A 13,394-nucleotide genomic window follows, 5' to 3' on the forward strand; every position below is an offset into this window, starting at 1 on the left:
CAGGGGGGTCCCCAAGTATGGCCCAGGTGTTTTTTGGATTGCAGGTGCTTGCGGAAGGTGGATATTTCACGATTTTTTAAACCCCACTTTAGGAACTTTTAAAATATGCTACCCCCCATTTTCAAGTACCTCAAATTTGCTGGGACTAGTTATTTTCAACAACAAAAACAACTGCTAAATGCTACTTTTCACCACTTCTGCAAAAACGCTATATAGCACCTATTGAGACCATTTAAAGGAGCCAAATACCTTCAGCAGGGTTATACGGGGGTACCCATAATGAACCCCATGTCAGTTCATCTTTTGGAGGGTCTCAGGCTGATTTCCCCAAATCTGACAGGACTATTCGCCTGTTTCAGTTTCACTGGGTGGCAGTTGTCGCGGCCTTTCAAATTGAATACGGGGATAAGCGGGGACGCACGCGCGATACTTTTTCGCCTGCAAAACACACGACGTAGGCAAAAAGTCCAGCAGGCAAAAAAGTAATCGCGGGTGCGAAACATTTTGAATACAGGCTTGAATGAAGGATAGAGAATAACATGTAGACATGTCACTTAAAGGAGGAATATAGAGTGGCAGACAGGCCGTGACCCCAGTAAGGTCTAAAGAGATTTTCCCCTGAGATCTAAAGTAAAAATATTCTATCAACTAGAGGCATGTATATGTATGAGAATGTCCATCTGTTCCTAAGGGAGAAATAGAGCTAAGCGGAGCTAGTTTAAAACGAAACTCCCGCCCCATGTGAGCCCAACTCCCAATCGCAGCAAGTCTACCTAGAGAGTACTTATAGTACTGCGTTCTCGAGGAGAACCTACATCTAGGGAGGTAAAAGAACTGCAATACCATTTAAAATATTGCTCCCATATAGGGGCGTATTAGATTTTAACTGATGAGAACAGATAATACACCTGATGACACAGGGAAAAAGTATTGAACACACTTACTGAAATTTATTTAATACTTCGTACAAAAGCCTTTGTTGGTAATGAGCTTCAAAACGCCTCCTATATGGAGAAACTAGTCGCATGCATTGCTCAGGTGTGATCTTGGCTCATTCTTCCACACAGTCTTCAAGACTTGAAGATTCCGTGGGCCTCTTCTATGAACTCTGGCCCTGATTCAGAGCCGGACGCTCTGAAAGAGCGCATGCACTGAATCAGGGCGTTTTTTTTTTTTGGATGCATGCACAGTGGCCTAATATCGACCCGCTCGCGAGCGGGTCTGAATCAGGCCCTCTGATCTATAGTTCTTTCCATAGATTTTCAATTGGATTCAAGTCTGGTGATTGGCTGGGCCATTCTAGCAGCTTTATTTTCTCTCTCTGAAATCAATTGAGTGTCCTTGGGATCATTGTCTTGCTGAAATGTCCACCCTCGTTTCATCTTCAGCATCCTGGTAGATGGCAGCAGATTTTTATCATGAATGTCTCGGTACATTTTTCCATTCATCCTTCCTTCAATCACATTTATTTATTAACAATTTCTTATATAGCGCAGCATATTCCGTTGCGCTTTACAATTGTAAGCATTAATAGAACAAAACTGGATAATAACAGACAGATATATAGGTAGGAAGGCCCTGCGCGCAAGCTTACAATCTATAGGGAAATAGGCATTGATACACAAGGATAGGTGCTATATATTGCATTTTGGTCCAGCCAGAACAGGCATGTCGACCAAATGTCATGAGGATGTGAGAGAAAGACGATGTGTGAGATTGTGTGTGGACTGTAGAAGGGGATGTAATTAGATATGGAAGCTATGAAGGTTATGTGGGAGGTTCTGGAATCTGATAAGCTTGCCTGAAGAGGTGAGTTTTCAGGGAACGCTTGAAGGATTGGAGACTAGAGGAAAGTCTTGTTGTGCGAGGTAGGTTATTCCATAGAGTGGGTGCAGCGCGAATAAAGTCCTGTAACCGTGAATGGGAGCAAGTAATGCATGGGGATGAGAGACGTAGATCTTGTGCTGAGCGGAGAGGTCGGGTTGGGAGATATTTTGAAATGAGTGAAGAGATGTATGTTGGTGTGGTTTGGTTAATAGCCTTATGTGTAAGTGAAAGTATTTTGTATTGAATACAGTAGAAAACCGGCAACCAATGGAGGGACTGACAGAGCGGGGCAGCAGAAGAACGTTTCGCAAGGAAGATAAGCCTTGCAGCTGCATTCATAATGGATTGTAATGGTGATGGCCTGTTTTTGGGAAGACCAGTAAGGAGGCTTTTGCAATAGTCAATGCGGGAAATAATAAGTGCATGGATTAGAGTTTTTGCAGTGTCTTGTGTGAGATATGGTCGAATTTTACATATGTTTTTTAAATGTATGTAACATGATTTTGAGACAGATTGAATACGGGGAACAAAGGACAGTTCAGAGTCAAGGATGACACCAAGGCAGTGAGCTTGTGGGGCAGGGTGGATGGTCGAGGTATCAACAGTGATAGAGAGATCAGGTTGGTAACTGTTATTGGCCGGTGGAAATATAATTAATTAGTACCGTATGCTGAAAAACAGCCCCACACCATGATGTTCTCACCTCCAAAATTCACTGTTGGTATGGTGTTTTGGGGTGATGTGCAGTGCCATTATGGCATCCAAAGAGTTTTGGTCTCATCTGACCGGACTATGGGCCTAATTCAGACCCGGTCGCTATGAGTGTACGCTCGCACGATGCGTATGCAAATATTTGAAAGTGACACGGTGGGGAGCGATCGCTCGTCAAGGCAGAAGCACGCCGATCTTATCTGTACGAGCGTTCACTTTGTGCATGCAGGACTCCCCTTAGCGAATGAAGAGACGCCCACTGCCCCACGTAATCTCCTGGAAGTTTGTGAAAACACTGGTACATCGACCACTATCGGATGTGAACGCAGTGCTTGTGGTAGTTTTTTTCTACCACAAGCATTGAGAGGAAAACAGAGTAAAAAAATGGCTGGTGACGTGTACTATGACGCTTCCTGTTAATTATGCAAGCCTCTAAAACGGCGTTGAAACACTCAGGCACGCCTGCGTTTGCACCTCCACTCCCCCGTTTTCACTGGCTGCCCGTTACCACCCACAAACGGCCACTCCTGTCACTCACTCTGCTGGGCTGGCTTTGCTGTGCGAGCAAGGGATCTGCGAACGCACTGTTTGTGCACACGCACTGCCTACGCAGATTAGCAACCATCGGCAATAGCGAACGCACTGCGGATAGCGTCGGGGTCTGAATCAGGCCCTATATTCTTCCAGTATTTCACAGACTTGTCTAAATGTTGTGCAGCAAACTTTAAACTAGCTTTAACATGCTTTTTCTTCAGCAATGGAGTCTTGCGTGATGAGCGTGCATACAGGCCATGCCGGTTGAATGCATTACTTATTGTTTTGTTTGAAACAATGGTACCTGCTAATTCCAGGTCTTTCTGAAGTTTTCCACAGGTGGTCCTTGGCTCTTGGACAACTCTTCTGATAATTCTTTTCACTCCTGTCAGAAATCTTGCAAGGAGCACCTGCTCATGGCCAGTATATGGTGAAATGTTCTTTCCACTTCCGGATTATGGCCCCAATAGTGCTCACTGGAACATTGAAAAGTTTAGAAATCCTTCTGTAACCAATGCCATCAGTATGTTTTGCAACAATAAGGTTGCGAAGGTCTTGAAAGAGTTCTTTGCTTTTACCCATCATGAGAGGTTTCTTGTGTGACATTTTGGTAATGAGACACCTTTTTATAGGTCATCAGTTGGGATTGAACCATTTTATATTAATTTGCACTGACAAGGGGCAGGATTGCTTTCTAATTACTGATAGATTTCAGCTGGTGTCTTGGCTTTCCATGCCTTTTTGTACCTCCCTTTCTTCATGTGTTCAATACTTTTTCCGTCATTTCACATAACTTGAGTTGTTGCTGACATTTGCTGAAAATTTCATTACAATAGCCCCATTACAAATATATCTACTGAGAAAAATGTTGATGTGTTCAATACTTATTTTACCATCTGTGTATATTGTATATACACACACACATATATATATATATATTTTTTTTATTATAAACGATAAGACAAAACCTGATTGGTTTCAAGGTAAGGAATGTGCGTACATTTCGTAGAAATACTCAAGCTTATCTAAGCATGCGACCGGCATCCATTCACAGTGACCGCAGCGCTTGGGGGCTGCCCGGCCTGTCTGTAAGTGCCGGGCACGCCCCCAAGAGTGACGAAAAGGGAACGCGTCATAAAGACACACACCCTTTTTTACCACGCCCCTTTTCAGACACGCACATAAGTGCCCTTTCTCTAGGTCCAGCACCAGACCTAGAGTGTACACTAAAATAGGTAACACCTAGATGATACCAAACGGGGAAGTTGCAGTGTATTAAAGCTAACAGCAGGGCCCTTGCATAGCCAACAGATACATGTATCTTTCATCCCTCCCACAGGCATACCAGGTGAGGCAGCCATCTTGGGCACACTATGACGGTTAGTGTGTGTGAGATAAGTCAAACAAGGAACAAATAAGAGATTACGGAAACCTGTGTGGTGTGATATGCACTGCATGCATAGATCAACATATTGCTCATCCCACCAATGATGGATCCATCTGAGGCAGCCATCTTGGACGCACTGCATAGGTTACATTTTCAACTTGTAGAACATCCAGGTGGAGAACATAAAAGGCTGAATACGGAGACATAAAATGGCAGTATTAAGTCAATTGTGACGGCAATATAACATCTATGGAGAGAGAACTCTAAATTCAAAAAAAGAAAGAATAACAGAGCAAATTGCAACAAGCCTCAGTATTCGGCGACCATGACACAGGGGCCATTTGAGGAATCCCTACGTTGGTATCGCTTGGTACAGCTCAGTTCAAGGGGGGTCCAGCGGCCTGCATGGGGAGATCAGCCAGGAGTGGATCAGGATGGTGGAAACACGGTGCCGCAGACAGCTGTGGAAAACATAGTTGGTGCTGGGAGTGTGCAGCGCACTAGCGGCCTGGTCGAATGGAGGGGACCCAGCAACTCAATGTGGAGCTCCATGCAGGGGCAATCAGATGATACTGGAGGGCTGGTGCAGAGGGGTTGACCACAGCACCAAAGGTCCTCTCCAGGCCGGTGACCATCATAAGCGGCTGTCGACACCGCAACCGGAAAGGCATCAGCAGCGGCAGGTAACCAGCGGGAGAGGGATGACAGAAGCTGATTGGTTGGTATGTTATCTCTGGCCAAGGTTTGATACATCCCCCCATGCAGATGCCACCATTTTGATGAGATAGTATGGAATATGCTTTGTGTGGCAGCATTTGTGCATTTCCAGATATCCTCAATTAATTTTTTAATTGATTGATCATCAAAACAAAGAGTACAATTTGAAAATGAGAAGTGGCAGGAGTAATTTGGCCAAAGAGAGGCACTGATGATAGATATCCAGCATGGCTTTTGAAGACTTTACTGAAAGCTAGTATAATACCCCTTTTACACCTAAATCCTAGGTCAAGCCCAGGACATTGAACACAGGTTTCAAGCCATGTCACTTTGGCTTGATACCCGTTTACACCACAGGCTGGACCAGGGATATTGCAGGGGCTTACATCTACCGGCGCTAGGAGATGACAGTATCTCCAAGTGCGGGAATTCAGATCTCACTATGCTGTAATCGGGACCAAAGTCGGATGATATGGGTTACCCGTTCACACTGCACTGAAACCCGGACCAACCTGAGTAGCTAGCTGGATTGGATTCCCGGGGCACTGGACCAGAGTTAAACTTTTTACACCGAGCTGCGACCCGGGCAATAAAACAGGTTTTTGTGGTGGTAAAAGGGGTATTACTGTGCGGTATGAAAATATGTTCACATCTATCTGTAATAATAGCAGCAGCATCTACAGAAAGAGGCCTCAGGAATTTTAGGATGTTTCACAGCCCTACATCATGTAAAATTGCTTCTATGATTATAACAGTTTCAGAAGTGATTTTTCCTTATTACTTCTGAATTTAATTTCATAATCTCAGACTTTCAGTAACATTATTGATGGTTGCCAACATACAATATATACAATTTGCAGTTTGCCATCAACCGCACATAAACCCCAGTTACATGTTGTAAAATCTTTAAATGTTTTTCCAGTCTACCACAAGTTTGTAAGATGCAAAGTGTACAGTGACAATATAATATTTGAAACACAAGCTAAAAAGCATTTTTTAGTAATATAAAGTAATACTAATATGCATATTCCATAACATCACATACATTTGTATGTCATCCTCCTACTACATGCAATATCTCTGCAAACCAAGGTACCGTGTAGACCTCAATATAACACCAGCACACCTGGGACTGCTCGCACTGAAATGCATGATAGAGATTAGTATGAATCCAGCAGGAAAAAGCAGCTCAAATATCCAGCAGGACCCCCTGTGTTCCCCAGAGCTGCTCTCCCCTTGTCTCTCACTGACTGCACCCCCTCCGATACCCCTTCCTCCCTCAGCCAATCCGCGGGCACATCTCATCCATGCAAATAGCAGCACAATGGAGCAAAGCAATAACCACGCCGCAACCATCCTTGAAACGACCACCACTTGTTTGACAAGCAAGAGACCAATCATTTCTGAGCTTTGTTCATGCCAACCACAGAGGTAACCAATCAGTGAGAAGAGGAGGCGTTCCCCGGCCATGTTAGGGTGTCCTTGCAGGGTGTCTTGTGCTAAACTTCACCAAATAATAGCTGTTTGTATTTTGGCTGCAGCAGTGGCCATTTTAGGTAAGTTCTCCTCTTAACTTTTTAATTTGCAGCATCTTTGGCTGTCTACATCTTACTGTGGGCATGGGGCAGCTATTCATCCCCTTGCTGGGTGTCTCTTATGAATGAAACTGTGATTTTTCTTGGTTATTCCTTTGCATTTTGTATCTGCTTCACAAGGAGGGGGGTGTATGCAAACGTGTCCACCTCGGGAGAGTACAGATATATATATTATGCATCTCGCTGGATTTTGCACCCCTCCTCCATCTGCCTTGCTCTAGTTCCCTCGCAGGTTTTCGTATTTTGGGTTTTCAACATCCCCCTTTTATACCCCCGTGGATCTGCCCACTGCACTATAGCGTGTGCTGTGGGCAGTACCAAGTGGGGGAGGAGTAGGGAAACTGTAAGCTGTGAGGGCATGAAAATGCTAAAATAGGAATTGGTTTAGGGCAATGCATTATCCCCGTTAAGGCGGTGAGGTCAGTTGATTGATAATGGTGTGCGGGGTGAAATGTATATGGGCATTTAACAAATGAATATGGATACTATTGTGGCAATAAGCATGTGTGTGTGTACTGCAGAGGGTTGTATGCTGGAGGACTGTTGTGTTTCACATATAGGTAGCCTGCCAGGCCTACACCACCTACTTCCCACATGTGGATTAAAGCAGCTGCAAACAATATAGGCGAGGGGACCAGGATATTTCTTGCATGTTGGTTTTCATATTAGGATGCACCATAACTAAGGCCTAAAATCAGGATTTTATACCTATGGGGATTATTGCTGTTCATGTTATCATATACAAAACATTTGCAGCATATGGTTAGATGCAGCTGTGCTCCTCTTTTTTTTTTTTTTTTTTGAGCCTTGTGAGCTTTGTGCTCCAGCTTGAGAAACATAGCTTGGGAGCAAAAGTATTGTATATTAGTCTTTGTCAGAAAGTACAAAATGTACATGATCTGTTCTGGCATATATTAATTTATAAAGCAACATCATATTTCTTAACTCTCCATGGTTAAAGAGTTTACTGTTATATTTGCCATGCCATTACTTCACTACATCATATCAGTACATCACTGAGTACTTGTAGGAAGTATGTTGTTTATTGCACATATAGCATTGACACACTTGATTGCTGAATTTGAAAATGTATGATGTTGATGGGCCCTTTTTATTAAATTACTACAATTAATTTTTTTTTGTCTGTGTAACTAATTTTGTTTTCTGGCAGTTTTAAATTGATCACAAAAATCTGAAGGTTTTTCTGTTGTAGCTATCTTGGTTGGAAATATTTGTGTGAATGTATATACCTGTTAATATAGTATGCAGCACGGATGGCATAGTGGTTAGCATTACTGCCTCACAGCACTGAGGTCATGAGTTCAATTCCTGGTCATGGCTCATCTGTGTGGTGTTTTGTATGTTTTCCCAGTGTTTTTGTTAGTTTCCTTTGGGTGCTCTGATTTCCTCCCACTCTGCAAAAACATACGGTTAGATCTTTGACAACCATTTATTTTAGTGAACTGACTTTAAGAAGGTAGATTATTTTTTATAGAGAGCATGTCTTTATCTAATTGAGCCTTTGCACCTGTGTAGAGGATACTGATTTAATGAATTTACAATCAGTTAATAGAATGTTTACATTATAATATAAGCTGTCATTCTGCAGTTTCCCTGCCCAGGTAAGAGCATGACATTTCTTTGAATGCTATATTCAAATAACAAATGTGAGCTGCTGGGATGTAGTACCGTAGCTACCTCCCAGCGCTGTCAACCGCACGCTTAATTAAATTGGCCCCTATATTTGCAGATAGCGTGCTAACAAATTTTATGCTCTTTCCCATGCGGAGCGAGGAGTTAATGACTTTTTAGGTTCTTCCTTTTTTATGACAGCTTTCTGTCATTGTTGAGCTGGTCCTTTTTAAAATTGCGATTGAATAAATGAAAAACAATTGATTATAGTTGATATAAAATGATAGAAAACCAGAAGCATTTACGTAACTTTACTTTTCCAAATTTACTTTAGAGCATTTACACATGAACATTATTTTACTCTGTTCTTTGTAATGGATTTCACAGGTGAACGGAGGCAGATGCTGACATAGAAATCATTAAGCTCTATGGAATAATGCTGGTACAGTGGGCCTGATTCAGACCCGCTCGCAAGCGGGTCAATGGCCGGGCAGTGCGCATGCGATGTGCGCGAGCCCCGGAGCCAGCTAGAAATCACTTGCTCCGGGGCTCGCCACAAAACGGGGCGGCTCGCCCCGTTTTGTAGGCGGGGAGGGGGTGGTGGCTGGCCAAACGGAGGCGTTACCGAAGGAACGCCTGCCGTTTGAGGGCGGCCCTATTGACATCACTTGTGATGTCAGTAGTTGAGCTTCCTACTCTATTAGGGGCTTGCGGGAACGAGACCCTACCACAAGGCTCTCGTCGCAAGCCCGATGGTCGCAACCATCACCTGGCCGCTCGCAAAAGCTGTGGGTGGTCACCCACAGCTATGCGAATGGCCAGGAGGCCGGCTCCAAAAAAAAAAAAACGCCCTGATTCAGAGCGAGCGCTCTGAAAGAGAGTCCGGCTCTGAATCAGGGCCAGTGTCTTACCACAGTGGAAAATGCAATGGGTACAAGGCAGAGTGGAACATTTCCCCCCATTCCTGTTTTTTGTATTTTTCTACAAAGTAGCCATGTGCACTTCACCAGCAGCACTCCATAGAGATCAGTGATCTTTGTCAGCTCCCATCTTTTTGTTCACCTTTGAATATAAAAAAAATATATATATATTTAATAGATGAGAGAAGGATTTAAATCCTTGGGTTGCCCATAACTTTGTGGTTATTTATGACCTAGAACTTGACCATTCTTCAGTATAATTGATATACAGAGAAATAGGGGGTAGCATGTAATTTAAATTTATTCAGTCAAGCCAAAATTGGTAAAACGAGGCTGGACCTTGTCACTCGGACTAGGAAAATCATTTTGGTGACTAGTACAGGGCTCGACAAATTCTTCTAAAATCTAGGAGCCAGTGCTGGCAACATAAAACACTAGTGGTCAATTCAATTGTGTGCAAAGCCTTTGATGTGCCTTTGCAACTGCATGGAAACACATACATGCTCATCAAAATGCCCCCATTATGCTTAAATTTCACAAAGAAATCACATGTTTGAATGTAGCCCTATGTGGCTGTGAACAAAAACCCATGATCACTTGCGGGTCTGACTTGCTCACTTCTAATTGAATTGACTCCTAGATGTTGTCCTCTGTGACCCCTATTTTTTTCTCTCTGTCCTGTCTCACTTAACCTCCCCTTTTTCTGCTACTCTTTCTCCCTTACTTGCTCCATCTCTCTCTTCCCCCTGGTCTGTTTATTTATTCTTATCAGCACTTGATTTTATTTTATATAGATTATCCTAAGCATTACCTTTTTTCTTTTCATCTGTACTGTTGTACATCTTGGGATGTCCTCGTGTTTTTCTTTTTTCTTAACATTTTATTTTCTTTCTGTACGTAGCCTGTGCATCGATGTGTGTGTTATAGGGATGGCCATCGTCCCAACGATGATTCATAATCATCGGTGGTTTATGGCCTATGTTGAATGCCTTTGCCATCGATGGGGGGAGTACCAGATGGTTTCCCTCCATCGATGTCTAAGCATAACCCGAATGATATATTAATTTTTTTTTACAAGGTGCCAAGACTCAGAGCATAACTTCCCCCCGTCACCGGTGATACCCTGCCCCCAGGTTCTGAGTGGCCCACAGGCCAGTCAGTCACAAAACCGGGATGACCATCGGTTGGTAAAACCATCGATGGTCATCCATTGAATAGTTTGTAACCATCAATGGCTACTTGCTATTTTGCCATCAATGGAAACCATCGATTGTAACACCACCGATGGCCATCCCTAGTGTGTTATGCCGTAACACTCTGGAAGTAACATCACTTAAACTAGTGGGAGGGGTTAAAGTTTATACAGAGTTTACATGCCACCATGATGACTAAATTTTTAGCACTACTTACGGTAACTTTAAAAATACATATTGATATGACACTATCAAGGTCACTGCCTGGCATGTGTGACACGGCCAAAATTTCAATATTATTTGACAGGCCAAAAGTTGGCAATATAAGTATACTTTGGTCACAGGCCTTAATTATTTGTGATGTGTAGTGTTTTCAATAATTGTATGCTATCCATTATTAGATATGATTCCATATTAACAAGCATCACCTTATCGCAGTTTTGGCATAATTTGACTTTTTTCTAAGATAAAAAATGTAACCGCTCCCACTCTCCTCATCACAGTTTTGTACAAATTTGCCCAGAAGATTTGGGGCCTGATTCAGAGATATATACGTTAATTGAATGAATAACGTACATATTTGATGTTGAAGGGTCTGTGCCTGTGATCTTGCCCCCCCCCCTCTCCCCCAGCTGCCCAATTATTGACATGTAGAGGCGTTTGGAGGGGGGGTAGAGGGGGGTGTGCCTTGTCACCATTCCTGTAAAAGGGGGCGTGTCACCCCCATTTTCCGGGAGGCACGAGGCCAGGATCTGCGTGGCCTCTTAAGTGACCAGCACCCGATCAGGCTGCGGAAAGCTTCAGCTCCCGCAGTTTGACCAAAGCAGCAACCATTAGTCGTGATGGCTGAGATGGTGATCCCAGCCTGTGACGTCAGTTGCAGTGCTGTGATCGCAAATGCAGCAAGGAGGTGTCTGACACCACCTTCTGCATTTGCATCTGAGATGGACGGAATTGCACAGCCGCTTGTGAGCGGCTCTGCAAATCCGTCCATCTCTGAATCAGGCCCTTAGTACGCTGGCTGCCAAGAGATTAAAGCTTATGGTAGAATCTGAGAACATGTCCATGGCAACAGAAAAAAAAAAAATTGCATTTCATTACCCCCGGTTAGTTCTAATTTGGTTCTTAGTTTTGTGATGTGTTTCTGTCATTTGACACTTTAAAATGTTAACATTTTTGTTTACCCTTCAATATAATTGCTGTACTTGTGCAAGATCTTGTATTTCTTTGGGCACTTAACAAAACAGTAAAAACTGATTGCTAAAAAAAAAAAAAATCAACAAAATCATGTTTCCTCAATAAATAATATAGTGATGGCAAACTGGTGAAAGGTTACTGGTGGATACGTAGGGAGCGATTCAATTCACCGGGAGGAGCTCTCGACTAATGGAGGAGAAATCTGACTAAAGTGCCGGCCTCAAGGCTGATTTCTGGCTTAGCGCGGCACTAACAGCCTCGTGGCTGACACTTTAGTTGGAGAATGGTAGTTCTCGCTACTAAACATCCAGGTTAAGTCACAAGAACCAGCATTATCTAACTTATCTGCTTCCTGTCTGAGTAAACATCGCGGTGAATTGAATAGCTCCGGAAGCTCCCTCCTGGCGCTATTCAACTCCCGGTGAATTGAATCGCCCCCATGTAGTCCTAATTTTCTTATATGTTGACATCACATTTTGATATATTGAAAATGCATTTTGAATCTCTAGACTTTTGAAATTCTTAGCCCAGCGCTGCCATATTTTACAATATAAACATATGGAAGCGAGTCTGGGCTAAGTGTTGCTGGCCAGTCTTTCTGGCTTACTTATTCTGCTGGCTTTTGAATTCTCCAATATTTTGTCCATGTGGTAAAACAAAAATCAACAATGTTTTTGTTAATATTTTAATTTCTCAGTTATTACTGTAGTTGTCAATAACATGCACCTCTTCTCAGGCACCTTTAAAATATCGTTTTCTTCAAGACCTGGTTAAAGGGCTTCTGAATTCTACATTTAAAAAGCCAAATAATTAATAGGTAATATTTTTTAATTCTGCAATGACATTATTAATATGGAAAAAGGCAAAAATTGAGCCATGTGTATTGAAATATAACATACAGTAGAAAACACTTTTTCTGTTGCTACAGTTACTTTGGGGGCGATTGAATTCAGCGCGATGCTGAATAGCCCTGGGAGGGGCTCGCATCCTCCTTTAGTCAGAGAATGGCGGTTCTCGCGACTAAGCACCCAGGTTAAGTTGCGACGGCTATCATTCTCCAACTTACCTACTTCCCTACAGTAAATAGCGCGCTGAATATAATAGCTCCAGGTTTTCCCTCCCGGGGCTATTCAGCATTGCGCTGAATTGAGTCGCCCCTTTTGGGGGAATCCAATTGCTGTTGCTACGGTGTTCAAATGATGGCACTGGCACCCGAATTTGCCCCCGTAGTGGCCCCTTCTCGTGCTGGACTCGCACATTTCTGTATGCAGCCCCAGAATTCCACGAGTCTGTTGGTACCGTGAGTGCGGCACACAGCTACACTTGCTTGCGCCGCCACTTCATCGCAGGTAATTGGATTCCCCCCTTTGACTGTAAGGGAGGAATTAAAATGTTTTCTCTCCAAAAGCCAGACTTTTTGCAGATTTCTACTTGCTGCCTCAGGAGGGTGCGAGCAGAGATAATGATCCTCCGCGGCACTCACGCACATTAGCATAAACAACTGACTAGCTCCAGGTCACGATTGGGTGCCCAAAATCCATTGAATTCCCCCCCTAAATGTGCCGCATGCAACTTGTTTGGCAAGAAAGCATCAGTTTGGGGGAATTAAATTGGGCACAATGTGGTTGTGCACATATCTGTCAATTACAGTAGTGCTACCATCGCAAGTTTTGCAATGCTG

At 43.3% G+C, this 13,394-nt stretch overlaps 1 protein-coding gene across 2 annotated transcripts in view; it reads left to right on the plus strand.

The window, feature by feature from the left end:
- Nucleotides 1-6,509: 6,509 nt before the first annotated feature.
- Nucleotides 6,510-13,394, plus strand: part of CHD6 (chromodomain helicase DNA binding protein 6) — a 194,667-nt gene continuing 187,782 nt past the window's right edge. For both annotated transcript variants that reach the window (XM_088480666.1, XM_088480667.1), the window contains exon 1: nucleotides 6,510-6,732. The gene's annotated coding sequence lies outside the window, so the exon portion shown is untranslated. The remainder of the gene's footprint in view (nucleotides 6,733-13,394) is intronic.

Source organism: Taudactylus pleione, unplaced genomic scaffold (assembly GCF_031769625.1).
Source record: "Taudactylus pleione unplaced genomic scaffold, aTauple2 ptg000256l, whole genome shotgun sequence".
NCBI classification, from domain to species: Eukaryota; Metazoa; Chordata; class Amphibia; order Anura; family Myobatrachidae; genus Taudactylus; species Taudactylus pleione.